This window comes from Hippichthys cyanospilos, chromosome 7, assembly GCF_059441005.1.
Source record: "Hippichthys cyanospilos isolate Australia breed blue-spotted pipefish chromosome 7, RoL_Hcya_1.0, whole genome shotgun sequence".
Lineage (NCBI taxonomy): Eukaryota > Metazoa > Chordata > Actinopteri > Syngnathiformes > Syngnathidae > Hippichthys > Hippichthys cyanospilos.
The window spans coordinates 22695409-22722536 of NC_142375.1; the positions used below are offsets into that span (position 1 = coordinate 22695409).

Here is a 27128-nt window from a genome sequence, read left to right on the forward strand (position 1 = left end):
GAGTAAAAATATATTTGACCATTTTATGACCATTTCAAGGTCAGCCCAGGTCGGGTGAGGTCAGTAAAAACCCTCCGGACACCCAGGGGTTAAATAATTAAAAAAAAAACAACAACAAAAAAAAAAACAAATGAGCCTGAAGCGAAATGGTCCTTGAGGTGGCGATCGGTGATCGTACTTGAAACGCAGCCTGTGAACGGCCTCCAAGCTGCCCTCGCTCAAAGAGACGGTTGCTACGAAGCACTGTTGCTATGGAGGAGGAGGAGGTTCGCACGCGGACCGTCCGAGAGGGGAGCCCTCTCTCCCTTCGTTGCCCGCCTGACGGAAGGAAGGAGAAACAAAGTCTTCAACGTCTTCAGAAAATGCGTCAGAGTAGCAAAAGAATGGAGGATGCATTGAAGGAACACCGTGTCCATCAACTGCGGCCTTTGTGAAGATGGCCGCATCGTTTCGAGGAGATAGTTGAAGCGCGATCAAAGTGTCCTTCAAATGTGGCTTTCTTTTCCATTTTGTTTCCTTTGGAGCTGGCATTCAATGTAAGGTTTCACGCATGAAGGTACTCACAATTCCAAACTTTTTATGTCTGTTGAAAAATGAATCAAAACTATTAATTGGGACTTCCTTTGAAGGCTGCATTTGAAGGCACATGACGGCGTACGGTGCATTCAACCGCACTCTTCATTATCTGTGTCTTGAGATGGGCAGATCCTTCAGAGGACATATTTAAAGCCTTATCAGCGTTTCCTTCAAATGTGGCTTTCTTTTCCTCTTTTGGAGCTCACATTTGAAGGCCAATAATACACAGATTCCCACGTGAAGGCAAACAATTTGAAAGGTCCTTCAAATGCAGGCATATTTTCAAATCTGTTGAAGGATGGATCGCAACTATAAATTGTGACCTCCTACAGTCTTTGAAGGCTGCATTTGAAGGCGCATGATGTCATACAGTCCATCAGCTGAAGCCTTTGTTATCTGTGTCTTAAATTGGACGCATTTTTCATAGGCCTATATTTGAAGCCCAATCAAAGTTACCTTCAAATGAGGCTTTCTTTTGCGTATTTTTCCCTTGGAGCTCACACTTGAAGGCCATGTCTGCAAGACGACATGCATGAAGGCACTTATGATTGGAAAGGTCCTTCAAATGGACTTCTTTCCTTGTCTGTTGAACGATGTATCACAAGTGTTGTTTGTGATGTTTGTGATGTACTACAGCCTTTGAAGGCTGCATTTGAAGGAATTTCTTGCCTTTTAAGGCTTACGCTATTTGAAATGCCCTTCGAATGTCATTTTGTGTTGAGATTTTGTCAGGCTGCTCGCTACCATTGTTGGTAGACTCATGTCCTTCAAAATGGGCTGCCTCACACATTTGAAGGCTAACAACGACAAATTGAAGGATCCTTGAAACGTTAACTTCCTTTCGTGATCTTTAAAGGCCGGATCTGTCACAGAATCCAAACTTGGACTGTAATTGAAATGAATTTTAAGTCGTCTGTAGCCTTCTTGACGTGTTTGTCAAGAGTGTCCTTATTTGGAATGTCCTTCAAACGCAGCCTGAAAAGTGTGGGGTTTTTTTCGCTATCCACGTCCAAGTACTATTCAAGCATTTGCTAGAAAGGCCGACTTCCCCTTTGTGATCAAGTATGCAGCAGAAGCCAACCTGCCCCGGGCGCTTTTGTCCACACGTCCATTTGTCTCATTGGACTTCAGCTGGGTTTTTTTTTTTCTTCCCAGGTCATCACACGGTCGCCACTTCCTGCTCCTTTCTGCTGCCTCGCTTTTTTGCATCACTGCTGAGGGAGAAATTACAAAGCATACGATAACATTAACAATAGTCTTAAATTTGCGCTCCAAGATATTTTATTTTAAAAATATCCATTTTTAACAACTCAACTGTGCAAAAATTGTTCATCAAAAAGGACTTATATTTTAGATGTCGCTTGTAAATTTAAAAACTAGTTAATTTAGCTAATAATACTATTTATTATGTCCAATTCACCTGCCGTGCCTGGAGTGAACACACGGGCTAGGGGAGAACATGCAAACTCCACACAGGAAGGCCGGAGAAAGCTGGAATTGAACTAGGGTCCCTTGATACACACACATAAAAAAAAAATATATATATATATATATATATATACTAGACTATAATATACTATATATAAAGTAAAAAAATATAAATATATATATATATATATATATATATACCATATATAAAATAAAAAAATTGATATATACTATAATATATATATAAAAAAATATATATAAATATAATAAAAAAATATAAATATAAATAAAATATATAAATAAAAATAATTAAAAAAATATATATATATATATATAAAATATGTTTAATATACATTATATTAGATTATAAATAAAATACACTAAAATTGAATTTCATGATTTTGCGGAGGGGGCAATTATGTGATTATTTGATGTCATAATTTTTTTCTCACTTTTTGGACACACACGTAGATTTGTATTAAATTCTAGTGTTTATTGTGTGTGGCAGTTTACATTGTTCATTGATGGGTTCTGCCTCTCACCCACTCAAGGACAGCCCCCTCCCTACTACACACACACACACACACACACACACACACACAAAATAATTGCAAGAGGAGGTTGGCACGGCGACAAAAGGGACCCCACACGTGTATCGGCGGAGATAAATCAGCCCCTCCTCATCAGGGACTTAAAAGCCAGCATGAATACAATGATGTGTGTTTGCGGCTGTTTTGGTCCAGCGGCTGTTTCGGGGAGGGGCGGGGCTCCACGGGGAGGCCTGTTTAATTATTGTACACGCGACTCGTCTCATATTACCTAATAATTGCTTTTCTCTGGCGCCGCGCGGCGAGGAAATTGAGTTAGGGATCGATGGTTTCGCAGCATATTTCATCACCGGCGCGAAGAAAAACAAAACATCTATAAAGGCCAAACATTTTCACGCTAGCTGATAGCGGCGCCGCTTCTTAAAGGATTCCGGCGCTATCAGAGAACAAAACGCGCGCCTCGTTTGGGACCTGAGTTATTCCTTTTCTCATCATGGAGGGTTAGGCTTTGAATTAAGGGTGAAAAACGGGGAATTTGGGGGATCCACTTTTTACATCATAACAACCGGTGGCATCTGCTCCATAGAGGGCACTAGGGCGTCATTTCGTTCGAGCATTGAACCAACTTGAATGGGGAAAAAAAATAAGCAGGGGGATTCATTCACCAATGAATCCACTTTCTTAACTCATTCGGTGCCACGGACTAGAATTTTCATCTTTTAAAAAAGTATAAACACAAAAAATGATCAAATTCTGGTCAAATACGTTTTTTTTATGGAGAGGAGCTCTCATTCTTGACTGATGCTTACCTCATATAAGTCAATTGAGCACTGCAGTGATAACTGTGACCATTGGATGGCAGTGTTTCCACGCTTATAACAGCTATTATCTACATGCAATTCAAAGTAAAGAATGGAAGTCAATGTTTCACACGATACCGCCCATATTTATATCGACGTAGCACACAATATTCGGCTGGCCTTGAAAGGTGAGTGAAAATGCTAAAAATACTGTAGAGGTTTTCTTTTGCGATAACGCTTGCCCCCCCCAAACTAATCCCATTTTCTCATTTGCACTTGAAGAAAATGCATGTGTTTCCGTTATACGAGCGTGTAACTTCTAGGGGCGTCTGGGGGAAGGGGGCGCAGACAAAACCAGGCCATTGGCACTGGCCCTCTTGCCAAGAGACGGAGGCGCACCCCTATTCAGTGGGTGCCACTGAAGGGGTCCGTTCCCACCAAAAAACACAGGCCAGATGGGACAGGAGAGGCCCACAGTCCTTCCATTGTCCTTCAAGGTGTTTTTTTTCTTCACTTTTTTAATTGTGAAACCTTCTTCAACTCTTTCTACAATCTCGCGTTAAAATAACAAATTGCCATGATTCATAATATATCATAATATCAGACATTTTATCCCCAAATAAACGAAGGCCAAAACTATGAGTATGTCCTTTAAATGGCAACTTAAAGATTAGATTTTTTTATTTTATTGTATTTTTTTATCCGACGCGATTATTCATCCTGTTTGGTCAAACATGTCTATTTATTGCCTTCTTTTTTTAAAAACAAGCAGCATCTAAACAAGGCTTTTAGGCTTAATACTTAAAAATAATGATAATAAACTAAAATAAATGAATAATAACGAAAACAAATTGAGCCAAGACATGGCCAAAACTTGGCACACGGGGCAACACAGCTAACTTACTCGCTGAGTGCAAACCAATGAAAAACATGAAGCCGACTTAGAACTAAGCACATTATTTTCTTGCAAGCAAATTTTAATCAATTAACAGTCAAAATGTCATTTTCAGTCATTTCAAACCTAATTTACTCCCAATTTTTTGCGGATTTTTCAAAATGGGTCTCAATTGACAGCTAGCACTGTAAATCTTAGGAATCAGGTGAGAAACTCAACGCCCTTTCACACTGGTAAATAATATATTAGGGTGAGAAAAGTAGAGGCTTTTGTCATGCAATGTTGTGTGAAACAATACCCCCTGGTGGTGGGATGACAAAGTGCTTGATTTGACAATTTTTAAACGTTAATACCCCCGAGGATCAGCTTAATTAATCGTGGCAGCCGTTATCCTGATCGCGATTAAAATTCGATTAATCGTGCGGCCCCAGGTAGCGACCAAAAACAAGGTCAAATGAACTGAGCCGATCCGAAATGACCAGGCTGAGCTAAAAGTCAGACATTTATCATAAGAAAGCCTAAAGAAGCCGACGGCTTTATCGGAGGCAATTAAAGGGAATTGACAGGGAATGGACGAGACGTGCGTAAAAAAAAAAAAAATCTACTTCAGCCGGGTCACAAGTTCCTCCAAACGAAAGCGCTTATTACGTGCTGATGGCTCTGCCGAGCGCAAAGCCAAATGTGGTGTCACATCCTGCTCAATTACCATCACGGGTCCTTTTTTCGGGGGTCCTATTATCATCTGCGCGTCTGCCCCATTTCCTGTTCATCAGTGAAAACTGCTGTTGAGAGCTCGTTCCTTCAAACTTTTCAGGCCACGTTTTCCTGGAAAAAACGGAAAGTCATCATCAAACTTTGACACAGTGTCCCCCATTTTTATGGGGGGGGGGGGGGGGGTAATCGATCCGTCCCTATGCCGTTTTGATGAGCTATAGAAGTAAGTTAGCGTACGGTACATTGTTGGAAGCGAGCCTCGCTCTCGCTAATATTGTGACATTTTAATATAAATGAAATCATGTGAAATGATGAAGAGTCAGGGGAGGAAGGGGAAATGCAATTAAGCCACAAAATATCCAGACAAAACACACGGGGATGGAAAAGTGGGGAAATTAGAGCAACGGTCCCGGCGCGTCAGCGCTTTTAGCATCTTTTTTGCATTTTTTTGCACATTTGAAGTAAATTTGGCGTCGCAGCCGCTCCGAGTAAAACGTTTGGATGAATAAGCAATTAGAAGCTTTTGGGGCTGGTCCCTAACGACCGTGCTTCATTTATTGCTTGGATTTTCATCCATTTCACAGGTAAGTGGATGGAGAAGTGCTCATGTTCACGCTAGCTAACTGAGACGTATGGAGACGGGGGCAAAAACACCAAATTAAAAAACAAAACTTACACCTAGCATTATTGCATCATGGCCTAATTTTTTTTAAACAAATGTAGTGTTTTTTTAATGGTGTCATTGCAAGGCGGGGCGCAAAACGGGCAGTACACCACCATCATTTTCAAGGAGTACGCTGAAGTGCAAAAACATATATATATATATATATATATATATATATATATATATATATATATATATATATATATATATATATATATATATAGAATAGAATATATAGAATCCTTTTTTGTAGCAGAACTAGAAATGAGTTGAAACTTAATGTGAATTTTCTAGTAGAATAAATCCAAATTAAACAAAGCATTTGCTGTATTATTTCGCTAGCTAAAGGGGTGGATTACGCGGGGAAAAAAAACTGAACAGAAGTGTGGGTAAATTTGTTTTTTATATAGTATAGTTGAACAGGGGTGGGGCAAAAGGGGCAGTGCACCACCATACTACTGCGAAAAAAAAGTTTTTTTGATTTTTTTAACGTTTAGGGGCCAAATCGTGCCATTTTTTTGTACCAGAACTCCTTGTGACAAGTTATTTAAACCTTTCTGTTTAAATAGAGATTATACAATGAAAAGACTATTTTGCAAGGTCAGTTTGCTAAATTTTAAATACATTTCAATGAACAGAAGCAAATGACTTTGGTTTAGTCAAACAAATTTAGTGTTTTTATAAAGTATAATTGCATGAGGGAAAAGTGAAAAAAAAACCTCTTATTTGGTGAGGTGGAAGTGTCCAATGTGAATTACTGCCACCTATAGGAGTGGAGTAGAAAACAACACAGTCCTGCCAGCAAACGTATGGCGGCAAACATCAATCTCCTTAATTTATAGTTTCTTGGGACCCATAGGCCACAAGATGGCGCCAAATAAATACTTCAAAATGATCTGCAAATTTGTAAATTGCTCAATATGTGAGGGAACGCTACCAAGTAGAAAATCCTTCCCTCCAGTAATAAAGTATCCCAGGTGCCGGTTCAAGGTTGTGACCCAGCGATGAACTTGTCATCCGGCGTGGCCGATGGATTCTTGCCCCCTCCCGTTAATGGCGGCCATCTTCCCTGGACCGGCTCCATTAATTCAGGACGGAGGAGGGTGACATTGCGTCTGTAATGGCTGCTTTTATGTACCACAATAAAAGGCTAAATGCGCCTCTTTTTTTTTTTCCTTTTTTTAAGGGCTGTTGTTTTCAGTCAAAGTCACACAGCCTCCCAAAGAGCCGACGTGTGATTCATTGCACAGGCATGCATATATTTGCACAAATGCTATTATACACTGTATAATGGTACTTTCTATACCGAGGGTGTCAAAAGTGCGGCTCGCGGGCTGGAACTGGCCCGCAAGGAGGTTTTTCACTTTTGTCACTTTTTGTCATCACGTGGACGCCACACATTGTATTCTGTTGAATGTTTTTGCACTTCATTGTACTCCTTGAAAAGAAGTTGTACAACCATAAATTTTGATAGGGGTATTTCCTTCCTTCCTTCCACTGGATGTTAAATTGTATTTATAGTTCTAGCTTTTTAATCATTCAGTCAGTTTTTCATGATTTATTTTTCATTCGACTTATTCTATAGGAAATGTTTCATGAACAAATGGGAAAAAAAGCTTTCCATTTCCATTTGTTTTGAGGGATTTTCGGAGAAATGATGGCTTGGCCATTTATTTGACTTTATTCATCTTGATTTTAAACATATGTATATACACATACAATATATAAAATGAGTTTTATAGCCCTGCTCTATACAGAATTTAGGTGCAAATGCAGAGAACATAAACTGCATATAAAGCTTTAATGGTATGAATACTGAGTGGCTATAATCAAAAAACAAATACTTTGGTTCAGATGTTAGCATATTTGGGAACTGCTATGCTCGAGTTTGATTGGCTAGCCACCAGCATTCTTGTTTTCCTTTCCTTTTCAATTTTGGCCAGGTCAGATCAACTCATTGCATTTTTTTTTTGGTGTGGAAGAAATTTCAATTTCCAGTTATCTGCTGTGTGCCGCTCCTGGCGCCGCGTCCGCCTTCAATAACGGCACCCGGCCTCCGGGACGCCATTAGGATGCACCTCAATCACGCCGGCCGAAGAGAGCGACCGATCCATTCGGATGCAGCCGGAATGATCCGACTTTGACGGTATACGCCGTCATTCCGACGCCGGAGGGGGGGGGCGGAATTAAACAGGCTGGCAGAGACGTTTATCGTTGGTTCCCCTATTTGGGAATCACGAAAGACTGAAATTGAAGTTGCCGTGTACGTCACGAAAAGCGGATGCGCGGACACGCGGACCCACTCAGACACATACACGCACAGGTTCGTCTTACTGGCTTAGTGGGGCCTTCCCATTGTCGTAATGGTAGCGCCTAACGCAACACTTAACCAGCGCAATTATATTTTTTTGTTTTTGTTCGACACCGAGGATCCGGAAGCGAAGATTTGCATTTTTATACCTGCTGTATTCTAGCTAATAGAAGCTCGTGTTAGCTGAGGTCGTTCCGGCATTATTTTCAATCAAAGAAGCAAGCGCGCAGAACCAACGTCTGAGTCCATCCTTGTTCACGCGCAGGAATATTACTAAAACGAAGAGGATCATGTTCAAAATATGATTCCTCCAACTGATTCAAAAGCGGGAAGCTGTGTGCACCGGTTAGAGAACACAAAAATATGAAGTTTACAAAAGAAGACATTTGCTTAGTTTTGGCATCGATTTTACGATCATCGAAAATCATCTATCTATCTATCTATCTATCTATCTATCTATCTATCTATCTATCTATCTATCTATCTATCTATCTATCTATCTATCTATCTATCTATCTATCTATCTATCTATCTATCTATCTATCTATCTATCTATCTATCTATCTATCTATCTATCTATCTATCTATCTATCTATCTATCCGCAGCAAGCTACATATCTTGCTAGCTTGTTATTTATTTTGCTAGCTAGTTAGCATCTATCTAGCTGTCTATCTATCTATCTTTATATCCCAATTTAAAGTGTTTTCTTAAATTGAATGAAATAAATGGAAATCTCTTTTCCATTTGTTAAAAAAAATACATATTTTGTCAATTTTGTGTAGAACACATAAGATAAACAAACAAAAAAACTAAATTAAACAGAAGAAATGGATAAATAATTAAATTCAATTAATAAATGCATTCAAAGAAAATTAAAGAGAGTAAAACAGCATTGTAGGGTTTCACCTCTGCCCTAACACTTAGCCGAACCCCAATGAAAATCCATTTCAAAAATAAACTCTAAAATCGAGTCAAAATCAAGTCTAAAATCAAAAAGAGATCGGGACTAACGGGACTCACCAAAATGGCCTCGGCAAGGACAACATATAGGACACACATGGGCCTCGTCTGACACACACACACACACACACACACACACACAACAACAAGCGTATACGGATGTAAACATAGGGACAGAAAAAAACGTCTATCTTCGGCAGCGAGCATCATTAAAACATGAGACGACGACATTTTCTTGTCTGCCGGGTGAATAAATTAGAGCAAGCGTTAAAGCTGACCTCATCTCAAATTTATTGGGGACGTCCCAACGCTCCTGGCGATGATTTGCCTTTGTCTTAGCGAGACTTTTATCTTTTTTTTCTCTCACTTCCCGTCACCTCTTCGAGACAAAACACGTCGTATTTGGACTCGTCTCCTAACGCCACGCCTCTCATCAACTCTTTTATTGATAATATTACGCCGCATTTGTCTCGGGTCTTCATTAAAGCTCTGAAAATTCCCACATTTTCCCGAATGCGGCGTTTGCCGTTGCATTCCGCCGCAGATTTTTCTGACGCTTTAACGCTAATGTTTCAAAGAAGAAGGAACGCACGGTAAAGCAGGCAACATCATCTTAAAAAAAAAAAAAAATCTATATATCTCTCTCTCTCTCTCTCTCTATATATATATATATATATATATATATATATATATATATATATATATATATATATATATATATATATATATATATATATAGATATATATAAAAATTATGACGCCGCGGCTCACTTTGACAGCTCTATGAGGCTAATTCAGGACCCCCCGCAGACGGAATACATTTTGGTTTAGGGGGGAGCAATGAAAGCAAAATAAATCATACTGTCGCATAAACAAACCCCGCTGAGAAACACCAGAGTTTACTTGGAAAAAAAAAAAGGATTTTCTTCACAGTAATCTTCACAAATCACAGAAAAATGTAGAATTTGATCATAGAAAATATAGTAATATAGAAAATGTCCATATATACTTTATTTCTTTACTTTTGTTTGGTACAACTTATACTTCTGAGTGATTTATCGTGCGAAAAGTACTAACGTTATGTCGCTAAAAAAGTAGCTAAATATTGTTTGTTTGTAAGTCCTTGTACAAATGTGATTTTTCTGCCTACTAATGCAATTTGGTGCAACTTATGAGGGACTTAAAATCCGAAAGGTTTGAAGGTTTTGTTGCTTTCTGAAGCAAAAAACTGGCGAAATATGTTTTTGATTTTGTTTGTACAGCCCTGTACGAACGAGCGAGTCCGAAAAGTACGGGGGTCATGTCGGTTTCTGACAAAAAATAAGTAGCTACAAATGGACAGACTTTGAAAATCGGTCTGGTTTTGAGTTGTGCGGTTATAAGACAACCCCCCCCCCAATATGGAGGTTGAAAATGAGGGTAAAAAACACGGAGAAGTACAGTAATTTCTGATTGTCTATTAATCATTTATCTGATTGTTCTGTTGACATTCCCTTTAGCGCGGCTCCATCTAGTGGATGCATGGTGTAAGCCCAGCCACTACAGTAGCTTCTATTCTATGTGCCTTACATTGCGGTGCGTCCTATATATGAAAACAATTCTAAAAAGGTGCGCCTTATAATCAGGTACGCCTTATAGTATGAAAAATACGGCGGTAATAGCATAACATTTTTGAGAAAGTCGCTTTTGTGGGTTTCCAAAACACAATCACACAAACAAAAACGCTAGCTATCTGGCTAACTAAGCTAGTCAACTTGTGAACCGAGTAATTAACAGCAATTTCTCCCCTCGGGCTTTTTGCACCAAAATCGTGTTTTTTACGGCGAAACAAGCCAAGGAGCCGCAAGCTCTTTGTGTACCGCCGCTGTACGAAACCAAAGGGACGCAACAAACAATCTGTCATTGTTTGGCCGTGCCGCTAGATTGCTTGTCTTTGTTTTTATGCGCGGCTATAAAACAAAAGACGCGGTGCGGCGCGGAGCCGCGCGCGCCTTCTATTGTCAATATCGAGCTGGGAGTCGCGATCGATAAAAGGCCGGTTCCGATTGAACGAACGTCCCGAACGTCGTCCCTCATTACGCTCGGCCTCTCCGGCGTGCAAATGTCACACTTCCCGCAAGGTCTTAATTAGCATACTCAATCACGGAGGGCAGCGCGTAGCACTTTGGCATTTAATTACAGCGCCGAGTGGCATAAACGATCAACGCACCAAGTAGCTACTATGTGCGATTACTCGATTGTAGCGCGCCGAGTATTGCGAGCGCCGTTTCCGGCGTCTACACATTTTCAATATTGCTGGAATATTTGCTGTGTTGTTTATTCAATTTTAGCAACATGAGTATCGTATAGTTGTGCTCATAATATCACATAACCTGGCAAAATGTGCAAAATTTGAAACATTTTTTGGTTATATTTTTTAAGTTTGTTTATAGTCGCGATATGCTGAATCATAAGGTGCACCGGATTATAAGACGCAACCTCAATTAATGACATATTTTAAAACCTTTTCCATATATAAGGCGCACCGGATTATAAGGCGCACCCTCAATGAATGACAATATTGATCCATATATATATATATATATATATATATATATATATATATATATATATATATATATATATATATATATATATATATATATATACTGTATATAAAGCGCACCTGATTATGAGGCGCACCTTCAGCTTTAAAAAAAAAAAAAGTCTTTTAGGTGCACCTTATAGTGCGGAAAATACGGTAGTTTAATTTGAGTACTAATATAAATAAAATCAAATTTTGCCAGCTCTATTTTGATTTCCTAAAACAATGGGACCCATGATACAAATTCTGCCCATCTATGCGAATTTAAGAGCACGACGGCAAGTAAAATTAATAAGGCCAAATGAATGAATTTTTTACATTCTTGTACACTGATGTTTTATTTGGCGCGTTGTTGATTTATATACAATGATGATTAAATGGAATAAAAGAAGAAGAAAAGTTGAGTACATTGGAATTGCATTAGGATACAGCGTCACCCGCAATCATGACAAGTACTTGTTTTTATGATGATATATGTAATTATTATCATATATTTGCAACCTTACACCGCCATGAAGTTTCATAGCGGCTGTCCTAAAATGTGCGCAGGTGTCGCTAACGGTGTCCGGTCAGTGCAGATGACGGACAGCGCCCGCCGCATCCTGTCATTTGTGACGCTAATCACACTCGGCCGAGCGTGAAAAATGGCCGACCCGATTTTGTTTTGAGTCATTTTGTCGCGTTCCGAGACGCGGCGGTCCGCCCGTAAATGTCCCATTTGCGGGGATTGACGTGTGCGACTGGCTAATTAAGATGCTTTCGTGCTGCACTTTACGCATTAGGCGCCGGTAAAACGTTCCGCCTTTTACACGCAGGTGAAGATAACGACAGCGAGGAAGGAAAAGAAACAAATCACTTTGCGTCGGGAAAAAGCAAGCAAACGGCTTATCTTGAGACGCATGAAGACGAGGACGGAACGATAACGGGGGTTGCTTTAAGACGAGTGGGTGGGTGGCGGGCGCATGGGCTTCATTGTTTCATAATTTCATTTCCAATCATTCCCAGGTATGGCATATTCCGCGGCTGACGGCCTTTCCAGTATGCTTCGCAGTTTGACTGGGGGGGGGGGGGGGACTAATAATGTCTAGCTTTATGTGCTGTGAAATTAAATGTAACTAATAGCTGAGTGTGTAGGCATAAAAGCGAGTCACCATCCGCAAACTCACCTACTCGCTGCCTTGACTTCCATCCATCCATTTTCTATAGCCGCTTATCCCCACAGGGGTCGCAGGATTGCTGGCGACTATCTCAGCTGGCTTCGGGAAGTAGGCGGGGGACACCCTGAACTGGTTTCCAGCCAATCGCAGGGCACACAGAGACCTACGACCAATCACACCTAAGCACAATTTAGTATGTCCAATTTACCTGCCATACATGTTTTTGGGGAGTGGGAGGAAGCAGGAGTACCCGGAGAGAACCCGCGCAGGCTTGGGGAGATCATGCAAACTCCACACAGGAAGGCCGGAGCCAGGTGGATTTGAACCGAGACCTTTGAACTGTGAGGTGGACGTTCTTCGTTCTTCTAATTCATTCTGTGAAAGGAGAAAAAAACGCATATCAAATCATCTTTCCCGATCGAAAAATAGAAATAATCTGCGCCAACACCATAGAAAAAAGTAGTGTGTTTTTCAATATCACTTGACAGGATAAAATAAAAATGATATTATAATTATGATGAAATGTGAGATTATAATGAGGGATGTATTTTTATTTGATAAACACGAGGGAAATGATGGGCTAATTGTATATGTGTATGTATTTTATCGCATAAAAACACATTGCTTGCACACCTACGCGCACACGCACACACACGCACAATTACACACACAGAAATAAAAAATTCCCGATATGACATTACTGTGAAATTTGTAACCGCCTTCTTTGTAACGAAACGAAAAGGAGAGCCCGAGATCACCGGAACACTTTGGTGCTTTCTCCCTCTTTTGCAAAAGATCGTTTTTGACTCCGAGTCTTGCTTTGTTTGCACTCCCTTATGATTCTTAAGTCTCACAGTGGGGATCTTCCGGCAACCGCTCACTGCAAAAAAAAAAAACAGGAAACGCTGCATAAATACGGCAATATTTTTAAGGATCCATCCCCATCCCTAATCCTAAATCCAACCCTAACCCTTATGTTTTGATCCCCTACTATTCTGTATTCCCGTTTGTTATTGTTTTGGTGCGTTTCTTGGACACTTTGAGCCTATTGAACTGATTACGGTTGCCTTATTTTTGGAAGTTTCATGACAAGAAAGCTATCCCATCCTCAACCTCCATAAAAAACCAGACTTGGCTGCCTCGACTTTCTTTTGACTCTGATTCAACACTTTGTTTATGAAAGAGCATATATATATATAAATATATATAGCATGTGGGGGATTAAGGCAGGGGCTGTGAGATATTTGTTGTTCCCCCCGCTGTTCCGAGAGTCCTCGTTAGTTAGTTAGGAAGAAAAGTAATTAGATAGCTGCCTGTGAAGTGTAGCAAAGCGCCCCCGGCGGCATCTCTCTTCCCCAATTCTTTTTTTCCCCCCCTTTGCTCTATCTCCACTTTTCCAAATAGTCGAGGAGCGAGCGGGAGGACCGACGCCTCTCGGATTTAAGCGCGGGGGCTGCGCAACCTACATAGAAAGTTCGGCCCGGCGATTCACAAATCAAACCTGGAACGAAGCGTTAAAAAGGCTTTCAAAACAAATCGGAAAACGTCATCATTAAAGCAAAGTTAGTTGAAAGCGCGTTCCGACGCGTTTGAAAAAGGGGTCGATGAAGTGCGTCCTAAGGGGGGAGCGAAAAATTTCCCGTCACCTCTCAAGGTGAGGAGAAGCCCGTGAATAATGCACGATCCGTCATGTCGCGGGAAAACTTTTGCGCATCCTCTTGAAACTCTTAATTTAACCTCAGGCCTCTTAATCCTCAACGTCTGATGATGTCATCCTAAAGGGTATCAAACGTCGCTCTCCGGGGGTCCCGACTTAACTTTGGCGCACGGCCGCGGGGAGCCGCCGACTTTGTATCGTACCCTTCCGGAACACCTCCACATAAAAGCGTGATTCATCCCTATCTCTGCGGCTAACGAAAGCTTCGCCGAAAGAAAAGGGAAAGCCTTCCCATCCATCATTTTTACACAGATGGAGGAGACAGAAAATGCGGTTGCGCCGCAGCCGAGGACGTCGAGGACACCCTTCGTCATTATGGCGCCGTCATTAGGACGTTTTTCAAAGTTTTGTTTACTTGCTCTTGTCAACGAGTTTGGGATTGAGACATGACCTAGTTTATGGCTTTTCTAGAAATATAGCGTTAGTACCGTTGGATAATGTTCCACTGCAGCCCAGAAGGTGGCGCTCAAGCAGTCAGGGAGATGTATTTTTTGTAGTTTTCTAGATTTCTGCTAGCATATAGCATGTAGCATTGACACGAAATGATTAAGCCGTGTTATTCTTTATAGTTTTTTTTTCTTTCTAGGCTTCCAGAGTAGAATGTAGGGTTAGCATTTGGCGGATAACTTTCCAGTCCTGTCCTCTAGGTGGCAGTATTGAGGTCAGTTAGCATGTTGCCCTTTGTAGCTTTAATCTTTTTTGCTAGCAGATACAGTCAATAACCATATGTTCAAAAGTTACGGTCGTATTTAATTTTGATATTTGATGTCTGAAATGTAACTTCCGGTTTCGCGTTGGACGCTTTTATTTTTTCTTCGCAATTCCGGAGTCGTGAGCTAGATAAAAGGTAGCTTGATTGCGGATTCGGCACATAGCTTTTGAGTTTGCGCGTTTGCGAGCAAGTCCCTCCGAAGAGGCAAAAGCTGTGTGTTAATGCATATTCCATTTCATGAATGTTTTATTACGTTCATATTTGTACGCGTTTGAATATTATGTTTTCAGCTCTGACGATGAAGGGGATTACGGCGATCAAGGTGAAAACAATCGAATACAATGTATGGACAAAGTTGAACATAAGAAAAAAAAAAAACGTGAAAAGCGAGCACACGAGCCGATTCCGAAAGACCACAGTGGTCCTTCCGTACGTGACGGAAATGTCAAGATGAGGAACCCATCGCTCTAGTGTGAAGGCAAATGATGTGCGTTAGCGTGAAAAAGCCCTCCAGACGACAAGCGTGTGGGAGGAGCGGCTCCGAGTTATTCATGTGAGCGCTATTCACGAGGGCCCGTGTGATTACATCTTTTTTACTAGCGGGCGGCTCGTACTTCCATTGCCCGCGACACCCAAGTCATCTGATTGTGTTTATATATGCCACATTGAAAGCTGCCACTCCAGCAAACATCTCATCTTGGCATGGGCTCAGGGGATTTGTGGGTAAAATAAAAAAAAAAACATTCATAGAAATCCAACAGCTAACGGCTGGTATGCTAACAAGCAAAACGATGAGAGCGAAAAGCACGCAAAAAAAGTACTATTTCAAAACAGAACTGTGATGCTAACATATAGCAAGCTAGCAATAAGAGTTGTACAAATTGATAAATTGCGTACGCGTTATTCGCTAACGTACAATAGCGAAATGTGCTATGGTGGATGAAAGGATTGTATAACATTTCTGATAAAAACATGTTTTAAGATGAGATTTTTTAAGATAAAACTAAATTCCGAATAAAATAAAAGAAAAAGATAAATAAGATCAAAAAGCACAACACAAAATTGATAACTTACACCATCCCTTCTAGTTAGGCTCTTTTTCACAACTGGTAAAATGCTAACAATAAATGGTATGCTAGCGAGCTAGCAAATGTGCGATAAATGAGACAACACATCGATTAAATGAAATTACGAGATTACACCAATCCTTTTCTAATTACATGCTAACAGCCATTGAAAAAGTTTAGAACTCCTACACAGACATCTTCGGCACCACCTAGTGCCGTAGATGTGCAATTACACTACACGGCGCTAAAGCTAAGCCCCGTTATACTGTACATATAATCGGAATACGACAATGTTTTACTTGCTTGTTCACATAAGTAAATTTGTCCTCTTGGTCGCCAGCAACAGCTAGCTAAACGGTTTCTGCTACTGAGAGAAAGCTAACATCCGTCAGGCATGTGAAAACCTGTTACTGTGATTAGAGTGCCAGGTTTGCAGCTTGTATTAAATCACGTCATTAAAAATCTACCGTTGATCTTTAAGCCGAGCTAATGATAGTTTATTACCTATTATTGATGAATATGTAGCAGAAATGATTAAAGCGAAGCTCAAATTTCCATCGATTCCGGAATGACCCTTGAACACGCACTCACTTTTCACAGACTTTGACAACTTGAAGCTGTGTGTGTGTGTGTGTGTGTGTGTGTGTGTGTGTGTTTGTGTGTGATTTTAATATGAACAAACAACCAGCTCACCTCTGCCGAGACATAGCCGTCATTACGTTTTGATTGGAGCATCAGAGGCCTAATTACCGCGCTCCCGTTCTGAACACGCCACCGACAGGGTTGAAACGCTACCCCGGGGTGTCGCCCACATTGCGAGGAGGAGGAGGAGGGGCCGGAGGAGCTCACTGATTAAAGAGGAACATAAAACGGAATTTGCCTCATCAAAGCGCCTACAAGTTTGCGCTCGCAATTTACAGCCAAAAGTAACATTTTCAAAAACTTGTATCTCAAGGCGCCACACACCTGGATGGATGGATGGATGGATGGATGGATGGATGGATGGATGGATGGATGGATGGATGGATGGATGGATGGATGGATGGATAGATAGATAGATAGATAGATAGATAGATAGATAGATAGATAGATAGATAGATAGATAGATAGATAGATAGATAGATAGATAGATAGATAGATAGATAGATAGATAGATAGATAGATAGATAGATAGATAGATAGATAGATAGATAGATAGATAGATAATTAGGGATGGGATTATGGGAAGGATTATGGCCAAAATAATAATAATTATTTAGTCAATCTTGAAATCAGCATTATTCATCATGTTTGGTCAAACATTTCCATTTATTGCCCTTTTTTTTGCTTTACAAAAAGAGCAGTATATAAACAAAGCTTCAAGGATTGATACTTACTAATAAGAAACCAAAATAAATAAAGTAAATGAATAATAATGAAACCAAATTCACCCCCCAAGACACAGCAAAAACTTGGCACACAGGGCAACACAGTTAACTTACTTGCTGAGTGCAAACCAATGAAAAAATAATCCTATTTAGAACCAAGCACATTATTGACTTTTAAGTCATTTTCAATCAAAGAGCAGTCAAAATGACATTATCGATCTTTTCAAGCCAAATTTATTTACCGGATTTTTCAAAAAGGGTTTCAATTGGCAGCTAGCACTGTTCATATTAGGAATCATGTGAGAAACTCAACGTCATCTCACACTGGTAAATAATACATTAGGGTGGAAAAGCAGGTGCTTTTGTCATGCAAATATGTGTGAAACCATACCCCCTGGTGGTAGGATGGCAAAGTGCTTGATTTGACATACATACGATAGCTGGATTGAAATGTTAATATCGCCGAGGATCAGGTTAATTAATCGTGGCAGCCAATATCGTGATTGTGATTAAAATTTCATTAATTGTGCAGCCCTAATATATATATATATATATATATATATATATATATATATATATATATATATATATATATATATGAAAACACAAAATGTGTGCCCTCCTGCCGCCCCTCTTTTTCTCCATCTGGGCAGGATGAGATGATTCATCACAGCAGACAGTTTCCTGAGAGCCAGATGAGATGAGAGTGGGGACACTGTCATTTTCTATCTCCCAAAGAGACACACGGAGATAACTGCATGGGGAAAGACAGAAAGAGAGAGAGAGGGAGAGAGAGAGAAGCCCGTCTCGCCGCCGGAGGCCGATAGAACACAAAGGCGCGAGGGCTGAACCCCCGCAGCTGACATTTGTCCGGCACTTGTAATTAAAGGGGCCGCGCTCCCCAACTGGGGGGAGGACCTCCACTCGCATAAGGCGCTCTCGAGGAATGACTGACGGCCTTGAATGGCTCTTTTGTTGCTGCTAAAGGGGCCGCCGCTTACAGTTGACTTCACCGATCACTATCCATGTAACATTTTTTTTTCACTTGAATGTGTGTTATCTTTTTGAAATCCTGGAAATAATTGAAAATAAAAATCTGTTTGAGTCATTATTGTTACAGGATTTAAATATAATAATTGTATTTGAAAAAAATGAAAATAAGGGAAAGAAAGAAGTAGGGCTGCACAATTTATCGAATTTGAATCGCGATCACGATATTAGCTGCCACCATAAATTAAGCTGATCCTCGGCGATATTAACATAAAAAAACGACTTCCGTACATGTCAAATTTGTCACTTTGTCACCCTACCACCAGGGGTCAATGTTTCCACCATGTTTGCATGACGAAAGCCTCGGCTTCTCTTACCCTATTTACCAGTGTGAAATGGCGTTGAGTTTAGGATCGGGATAAATTCGGTTTTAAATGACCAAAAATGACATTCTGACTGCTAATTGATGAAAATTTGCTTCAAAGTAAATAATGTGCTTGGATCTAAGTAGGCTTCGTTTTTTTTTCATTGTTTTGCGCTCAGAAATGAATTTAGCTGTGTTGCTCTGTGTGCCAAGTTTTTGCCATTAATTATTATTTACTTTATTCATTTTAGTTTATGATTTCTCAGTACCAAGCCTTGAAGCCTTGTTTGTATACTGCTTGTTTAAAATAAAAAGGGCCCCCTGGTGGTAGAAAAAAAGAACTGCAGATACGTTGCACCGAACTGACCGTAAACCGCAGGTCTCAAATCATGAGAAAAAAGCTGCGGCTTATAGCCCGAAATAAACGGCACTGTTTTTATTTCCGACAGTGTATAAAAGATGACTTTGAAAAACGATGGAATGAACTTTCATCTCATTAAGAACTGCAAGGCCAAGAGGCGCTTGCAGAGCTTTCTTCTTCTTGAGCAGATAAATTTCAAATGAAGTCGGCAACCAGATTGCGTAAGGCGCCCTCTGGCACGTTAAATCCCCCCCCCCCCCGCCGCCGAATCGTCTTTGAGAGGATTTTGGTCTGGGCCGCGATTCGCCCACCAAAAAAAAAAAAAAAAAAAAAAACGCAATAATGACTTTGCTCATTTGCAGGCAAACAGATAAGACGGCCTTTTGGCTAATGTGGCTGCGAGCGGCCAAAGTGATTTAAAGCCCATTTCACACTCGGCTTCAAAAGGAGAGCGATGAGCCCGCAACAGCGCCGACGTCACAAGCGCCGAACTTCCGAGAAGTTTCCGTTTTCGTGAGCGGTGCCGCATACCTTGCTCGAGTGCTTGCACCGCATTCACATCGGCATTCGTGTTTTGTAACTAATTTGACGATTTTTTTCCTGATAAAATACAAATATATTTTTAGTCATTTTTAAATTATGTTTTTAAATGAAATTATCTTTGAAATATAATGGTAGGTCTCGTTATCATTTAATGATATTACATGAGGGGTGGCACCTTCCGAGGCGGCCATGTTTGTTATAGCTACAGACAATGGTAAATGCGGCATGTTAATATATAATATTTTGCTAGGACCCCCCTAGAAAAGAAAAAACTTTTTGCGCCCCCCCCAAGTCAATGCACTGAATATAAATAAGATTATTATTGATGAAAAATGTTTAAGTATACCTACACCCGTATCCTTTATAACATTAACAACAGAAAACAATATAAATCAACTTTCAACAACTGTTAATTATTTTTATCGCGTTTATACGAGTTACAGCTTAGTCTAAAATGGAAAAAAAGAAGCAAGTGCACCAAAGCGCCTGAAACTAAAAGAAAATGATGACAATTATTACTTTATTGCAATTAGATTCCACATGACAAAAACAAAGCCTTTTTCCTGGGATGATCCACGCCCCCCCAGGGGGCCCCGCCCCACTATTTGAGAAGCACTGCTTTAAATGAAGATTTATTTATTTATTTTTTTTACCACATTTGTGCGACCGTACAATTTCTTTCTTCCACACGAGTGCTGGGCCGCGCGGACGCCTTTGGATTCATACTGTCTATTTCTCATCTGATGGAATCTGCTGGAGAGTTGCGAAATGAGGCCAAATATTCCCATCATAAATCCCTTCACCCGCGTAGGCGAGATGGGGAACATTTTCCACGGCGCACGGGGCTAAGTCCCAGACACGCGTAGCGTACGTCGCGGCCGTTAGCGGGGTGAAAAAGGCCGAAATGTTTAACTTGGTGAAAGTTTCAAATGATATTTCCGTACGGTATATATACGCGGCGTAAACGTATGCATAAGCTGTTTTAATAAAGGGTCGCAAGACTTGCCTCTCCCGCTAACTTCTATTTCTATCCCTTCGGAGAGGAAAAGAAGCAGCCGGGAAGTGCCTTTCCATTCAATTAGAGCTTCCCGGTTCCCACGCGGCTGCCACAGCTGTCAACGCGACTGCGCCTCAAACTGCCGCCCAGACGGGCACTTTGCCCAATTTGGTCCACACAGACTTTAATAACAATTGAAAGTGTTTACACATCAGCGCAAGACATATTTTTACATTCGGTCCTTTGCGAACGCAGTCAATGTTTTTGTTCAAAGATAACATAACGCGAGTAAAAAAAAACAACAACATAAGAGTTGTAATCTAGCGTTTGTTTTTTTATGTCAATTGTGAAAAAATTTTTACAGCGTAATATGATAACTGTGTTTTCTAATTGAATTAATTTTTTTTTCAAATATCTTTCTTCTTTATTCTTGAAGTAAAAACGTTTTCCTCATATCTAGAAGTGCAACGATTAATCGGTTCATCAACAACTAATCCATTTGCAAATTAATTGTTACCATAATTCCCAAACTATAAGACACACTTTTTTTGTCCCAAAAAATGAAAGTATTTGTGCATCCCATAAACGGTAACTTAAATGTTAGAATTTTTTTTATTCGACACCATCAGATGAAGATTGATTGACATAAGCCAGTTTTTTCCTTACAGATGTGCATTTTTATATTGGCCGTATTCGTTTACAACAATTATCATAATAGGACGAGCTACAAGAGGGGGACGTCAGTTGGCTGTTAGCATCAAGAGCCTGTTGCCGCTAACAGCAGCTCGCGTTAGCTGAGGTTGTTATTTTCAATAAAAGAAGTGAGCAGACGGAACCAACGTCCGAGTCCTTCCTTGTTGATACAAAGGAATATCACAAAACGGAGAGGATCATATAAAAAAGCCTGTTTTAAATTGAAATTGTGTTTTTATTGTGGGCCACATTGGAGTTATAGTTTCAGAGAGACAGATTAACTGTAAAGTCAAATATATATTGATTGCGTTGGTAGCACATTTAACAAGTTTTTAAATCAGAAGCCGGTGAAATCTGTTCAAGGGAGATTGGGAATTAAAAATGTTTAGTTTTCTTTTCCTTCTTTTCTTCTTCTGGCATCTACACACAACGCCATTCCAACTTGATTCTCTCATACTGACTGTATGTGTACGGGTATTTTCCGGATAAGACGGGAGCAGCTACCGGATGCGTTTAATTACGTTATACAAACGTCAGATCCAATAGCTAGTCATCTCCCCGGTGAGCCTCAACTCTGACAGTACCCCTCTAATGACAAAACCTCCTTTATCAGCGACGTCGGCACCTGCGCCGGGACCCCCGGCTGAGACGTAAAAGGGATAAACGCGATGGGACAGGTCGGCCGAGCTCCGTCGCTATTAAAGTCCCGGCAGACTCGTCGGTGAGTGGCAGGCCGATCCAATTAACGGCATCCGGCGCAGGTCAATGGATTCCCGTTTGTCAAAAAAAAAAGCCTCATTGATCCGCAGGTTGAGGTATTGAGATGATGAGCAACTCTTCGGCCTTGTAATGGCTTGATTTAATGATGCGTCGTGGGAGACTGGTGTGATTAGCTATGACAGCCATGCGTACCAGCTGCTTTTGTTACGCTACAAATTATATATCCAAAGTATATCCAAAGGAGGTTTCAAGTTAACAAATGAACTCATTAACCATCCAACAAAATGACCCATCAACTAACTAACTAACTGATAAAGAAACATTCCAACAGCAACTTACTAACTAGTTAGCTAACTCGCTGAATAACTCATGGACTAACCTACAAAAAAGCTAAGAACAACCAATTAAGTGTGTGACTAACTAAAAGAATAACAAAAGTTAACAAAAGAACTAAATAACAAAGTGGCTAACTAACTAGTTGACAAAAGAACCTACAAATGAACTAACTAACCAGTTAGCTAACTCGCGAAATAACTCATCAACTAACCTACAATAGAAACTAAGAACAACAAATTAACTGAGTGACTAACTAAAAAAACTTAAAAGTTAACAACCCAATGAATTAACTTGTTGACAAAGAAAATAACCTACAAATGAATTAAGTAACTAGTTTAACTCACTAACTAGTCAACAAAGAAAAGAACCTACAAATGAACGAACTAACTAGTTAGCTAACATGCTAAATAACTCATCAACTAACCTACAGAAGAAGCTAAGAACAACCAATTAACTGAGTGACTAACTAAAAAAAAGTTAACAAACCAACTAACTAAACAAACCTGCCACATAACTAATTAACTAATTAGTTAGCTACCTAGCAGACCATCTAACTAACAAAAGAAACTAAACTACGCTAATTAAGTGGCTGACTACCTAACTAAACAAAACCTAGTGGAAACTATCAACAATCCACCTCAATGAACAAATCAACTCATTGACCAACCGACAAAATAACACATCAAATAACTGATTAACTACCTAGCTAACTAAGCCGTTTACTAACCAACAAAACAAGCTATGAACTAACTAAGTGACTAACTAAATAATTGACTGACTGATCCCTGTGTGAAGAAGCAGTCCATTTTGTTTGGCCTTTAGCGTCTCCCAATCTCACGTCCGCTAATCCCCGAATCGGTTTCCCGTACGAGATAAGGCTCCACGTTGGGAATCCCGGGAGTGCTTTGGATGCGCTGAACAACAACAGCGATAGGCGCCGCTGCCCATAGAGCCAGAAAGCTCGGTTCTGCTCCGCTGCCCGCCCGCTTAAACTTCACTTGGAGCGCGCCGTTCATTCCTTCAACTTTCATGAGCTTCACGCTATCGCTTGTGAGAAAATAAACAGCGGAAGACACACGCCGGTGCCGCATATTGATTAAACATGGTCAGCCTCCTTTGAGAGACGAGAAAATCCAAACGCGGGTGCTTTCTGAGTCATTTCAAAAAGTACTAACAAAGTTTTTTTTTTTAAATCTCGATTTTTTTATCCTTTCTAAGAATACAGTTCCACTCCTGTCCTGCAGGTGGCCGTGATGCGCATTGTCAACTGCCATACTTGGCAATCTTTCCCTCAACTTCCCGAGTATATCCATCATACGCGACCTTCGGCGTGCATAAAGGCACAAACGCGATGCGTGCGTAGCACGCTGATACCACACAACAGTGTGGCCTCAGCAGGTGCGCGGTTGCTGACGTTGACACATTGAGAGAGGTGTGCGAGGAGAGGCGGCGAGCCAGGTCTATTTTTACGGCGTGCGGATGCAACGGCGGCTGAGGCGGCCTTCTTGTCTGCTGACTATGCTAATTTGCTAAGTTGCAAAGTTGGACCATCGTGTCAAGACTGCGCCTCAAGGCAACAATAGCTTCACTATAATAAGATTTTTCATTATTAGAACATTAGGAGGCTGTAGGAATTACGCAAAGGCGTTCTTATATTTATTTATACTCCGGCTGTCGCTACTGAATCGAACTAACTAACTAAGCAACTAACAAACAACTAACTCAATGCCCAACTTAGAAAGAAATGATTAGTTAGCTAAATAACTAATCGACTAACGAAAGAAGCTAAGAACTGTTTGATTGACCAATTGAATGACTAACTCAAAAAATTACAAGAAACTACCAACCAACCAAACCCTAGTTAACTAACGACTCATTGACCAACCAACAAAATAGTAAGAGAAGCACTGAACCAAAAAGAGCTGCTTGACCAGCTAATTAACCGACTGACTGCGTAACTAACTCAAAAAACGTACTAGAATCTACCAACCATCCGTCCATCCAACCGACCAAGACAAATCAACTCATTGACCAGCCAACAAAATAACCATCAAATAACTAACGAACTAACTAGCTAGCTGACATAAGAACCTACTTGATAATGAACAAAAAACTACTTTTCAAAACTCTTTTTCTACGTAGGATTTTATCCACATAACATAACATAACACAGGCGCAATCCAGTGGGCCGTATTGCTGCGAAATGAGAGCGGGCGCTCACTTGGGGTACGGCGCCGCCCCCTTGGCTTATCCGTCTTACTGGCCTCTTAGCAGACCAGAAGAAAACCTCCCACCTCCACAGGAAGCATTAGAGCTCGTCCCAAAGCAATTACAAGCCTCAGCTAAACACACACCGCCACCGCCGCCGCCGCCGCCGCCTGATATTGTTGCGTGACGTCTCCCGCCACCCTTCCTCCTCTCATATAAAGATAACAACAGACATCGTCCAGAAAACTTATGAAAGACTTTTATCTCCAGAAATGAAGTCTCAATGTTGGAAGTTGAGAACAAACAATTGATGTTGTGATTGATATGGGCACATCTTTTAAAAGGTGTTTCTCAAAGCATCATCAGGTTCAGTTAGCCAAAAATGTTTCTAGTTGAAATAAGGATTGAAATATATTTTTATTTCAGGCATTTTGACGCCACAACGTTTTTTTTTTTTTTTTCCTGTTTTTGACTAACATGTTAACATTTGCTGAAAGTTGATTTACATTGCTATATTACTTGTTTATGTTAAAAAAAGATATAATTTTAGGTAAACTAAAATGTACACCACGCGGTTGGAACAGTAACTACCGCCACCTATGGCAAGGAGTAGAACTACATCAAACGCGTGCGCTGTAGGTACAATTAATTACGCAAAATGTAACCGGTAGGAGCGTTGACTATCGCCGCCTATGGCACGGAGGAGTATTGCATCAAATACATGCGCAGAAGGTACATAGTAGTTGGGGTCGGGCATCCCACAATTCACTGCGCAAAATGTATGCTACGCGGTAGGAACAGTGACTATCGCCACCTATGGCACAGAGGAGTACTACATCAAACGCATGCGCGGAAGGTACGCAGTAGTTGGCCTCGCTACTGCGTTTTTTCTGAGCCGATCTGCCCATCGTCAGGTTGGTGTGTCCAGGGCCTAACGTGTGCCCCTTTCCAAACAAATTCTTTCCTTAATGGATTTGTGAGACAAATCCTCCGCAGTGCTCGCGAAGATTTCATTTCACATGCTCAAACGTGCCTTAACCATCACAAAGGTAGCGCTAAGCCCCCTTTTTCACTCTATGCGGGAAATCTAAAGTGACGTCAAGGTCATCTTACATCACCTTTTCTTTTACGTGCCGCGTAAATAACAAGTCAAGCGCTTGCGTGTCAGGAAAACACGAGACAGCCCACCCCTGGTGTCACCGGTAGAAACAGAGGTGGCAGGAAGATGTAAGAAAAAAAAAAACAAAACGGGGAAATAACCACATTTTGAATTCTAGTCAGCCTGCGGGAAATCAAAAGTGTGAGCTGCCACTCTGCTCATTCTTCACTGGGAGAGCTCACACTTCACTGGGGCTAACACTACAAATCACCGGGGCACACACGCACGCAAACACTCATCTGTCTATCTTCATATATTTATTTGATGAAATATATTATTAAAGGATGTTATAGTCTCCTGATACCCAGCCCTATTCATTTATTTCTGTTTGCTCTGAACTCATTGGGGATACCCTACTAAGTCCTAGTGGGCTCAGTAGAGGACATCCTGACCTTTTCAAACATGTCTCCTGTTTGGGTGCTGTCTTGCTGGAAATCTTCTAAAAATTTTCTAAATTTCATCTGTCACATACACTACAAGTAAAACAAAGTATTGCTAAAGTTGAAGTTACTAAAAAACGCCTTCGATTAGGAAATTGCAAAACTTTGATCTTAAAAAAAAACTTCTATCTTGCATTTCCTGGACAACAGCCAGTCAGAGAAAGAATGCAAATTGGTTCTGCATTCCTAGAATGCTCTTACCAGCAAGAAAACGGAAACCAGGACTAAGACAGAAATACATTCAAACGTTTTTGTAAATATGTTTGAATGTACTTGCAACTGCGTTCAAACTTAAGTTGTAAAAAGAAAAGCCACAAAATAGTAAAAACTGAAAAACAAAACCTGTCTGTATGTTTTTCCAACTCACTTTGCACTCCGTCGTTCGGGAGGATTTTGATGACGCGCACGACTTCTTTGCCAATCGCGCCGCGGACCTGCAGTCAATAAAAACAGTCAGGAGGAGCAAGTCAAGTGTGGAAATGAGAAGCGGTTGAGAAGTAGGCGAGAAAAAAAACATGCATATATTCAACAAAAGTGTGTGTGTGTGTGTGTGTGTGCGATTGTCACTCTGAGTTCATCTCCAACCCTCCTCTCTCATTGCACCGTTTGCTGGACCATAAAACTTGAAGCAATTCCGATTTGAGGCAGCCCCCGGTTATTGAAGTACAATCCCGTGTCCTCGTGTTGTAAATAATACGCATAAAAACACGTACACAAGTACATCAGTACATGGACATGCACGCTCGGGAATGGACAGATAACGTGGTTGTTTCTCTGACACTCTGCTCTCTGTGTCTCCAAGGCAACAAAAAACAA

At 40.6% G+C, this 27128-nt stretch overlaps 1 long non-coding RNA gene across 3 annotated transcripts; it reads right to left on the reverse strand.

The window, feature by feature from the left end:
* LOC148421625 (uncharacterized) lies at positions 1 to 26883 on the reverse strand. Of its 3 annotated transcripts, XR_015866229.1 has the most exons (7): positions 26680 to 26883; positions 16828 to 16982; positions 12889 to 13013; positions 12648 to 12817; positions 4954 to 5072; positions 1658 to 1790; positions 1 to 318 (listed from the first exon to the last, which is right to left on the reverse strand). It is a non-coding gene; the product is annotated as an uncharacterized LOC148421625 (long non-coding RNA). The 3 variants fall into 3 exon arrangements; XR_015866231.1 differs by lacking the exon at positions 16828 to 16982 and having other exon boundaries at positions 12648 to 12801; XR_015866230.1 differs by lacking the exons at positions 16828 to 16982; positions 26680 to 26883 and adding an exon at positions 13397 to 13506 and having other exon boundaries at positions 12648 to 12801.
* Between the last annotated feature and the right edge of the window lie 245 nt (positions 26884 to 27128).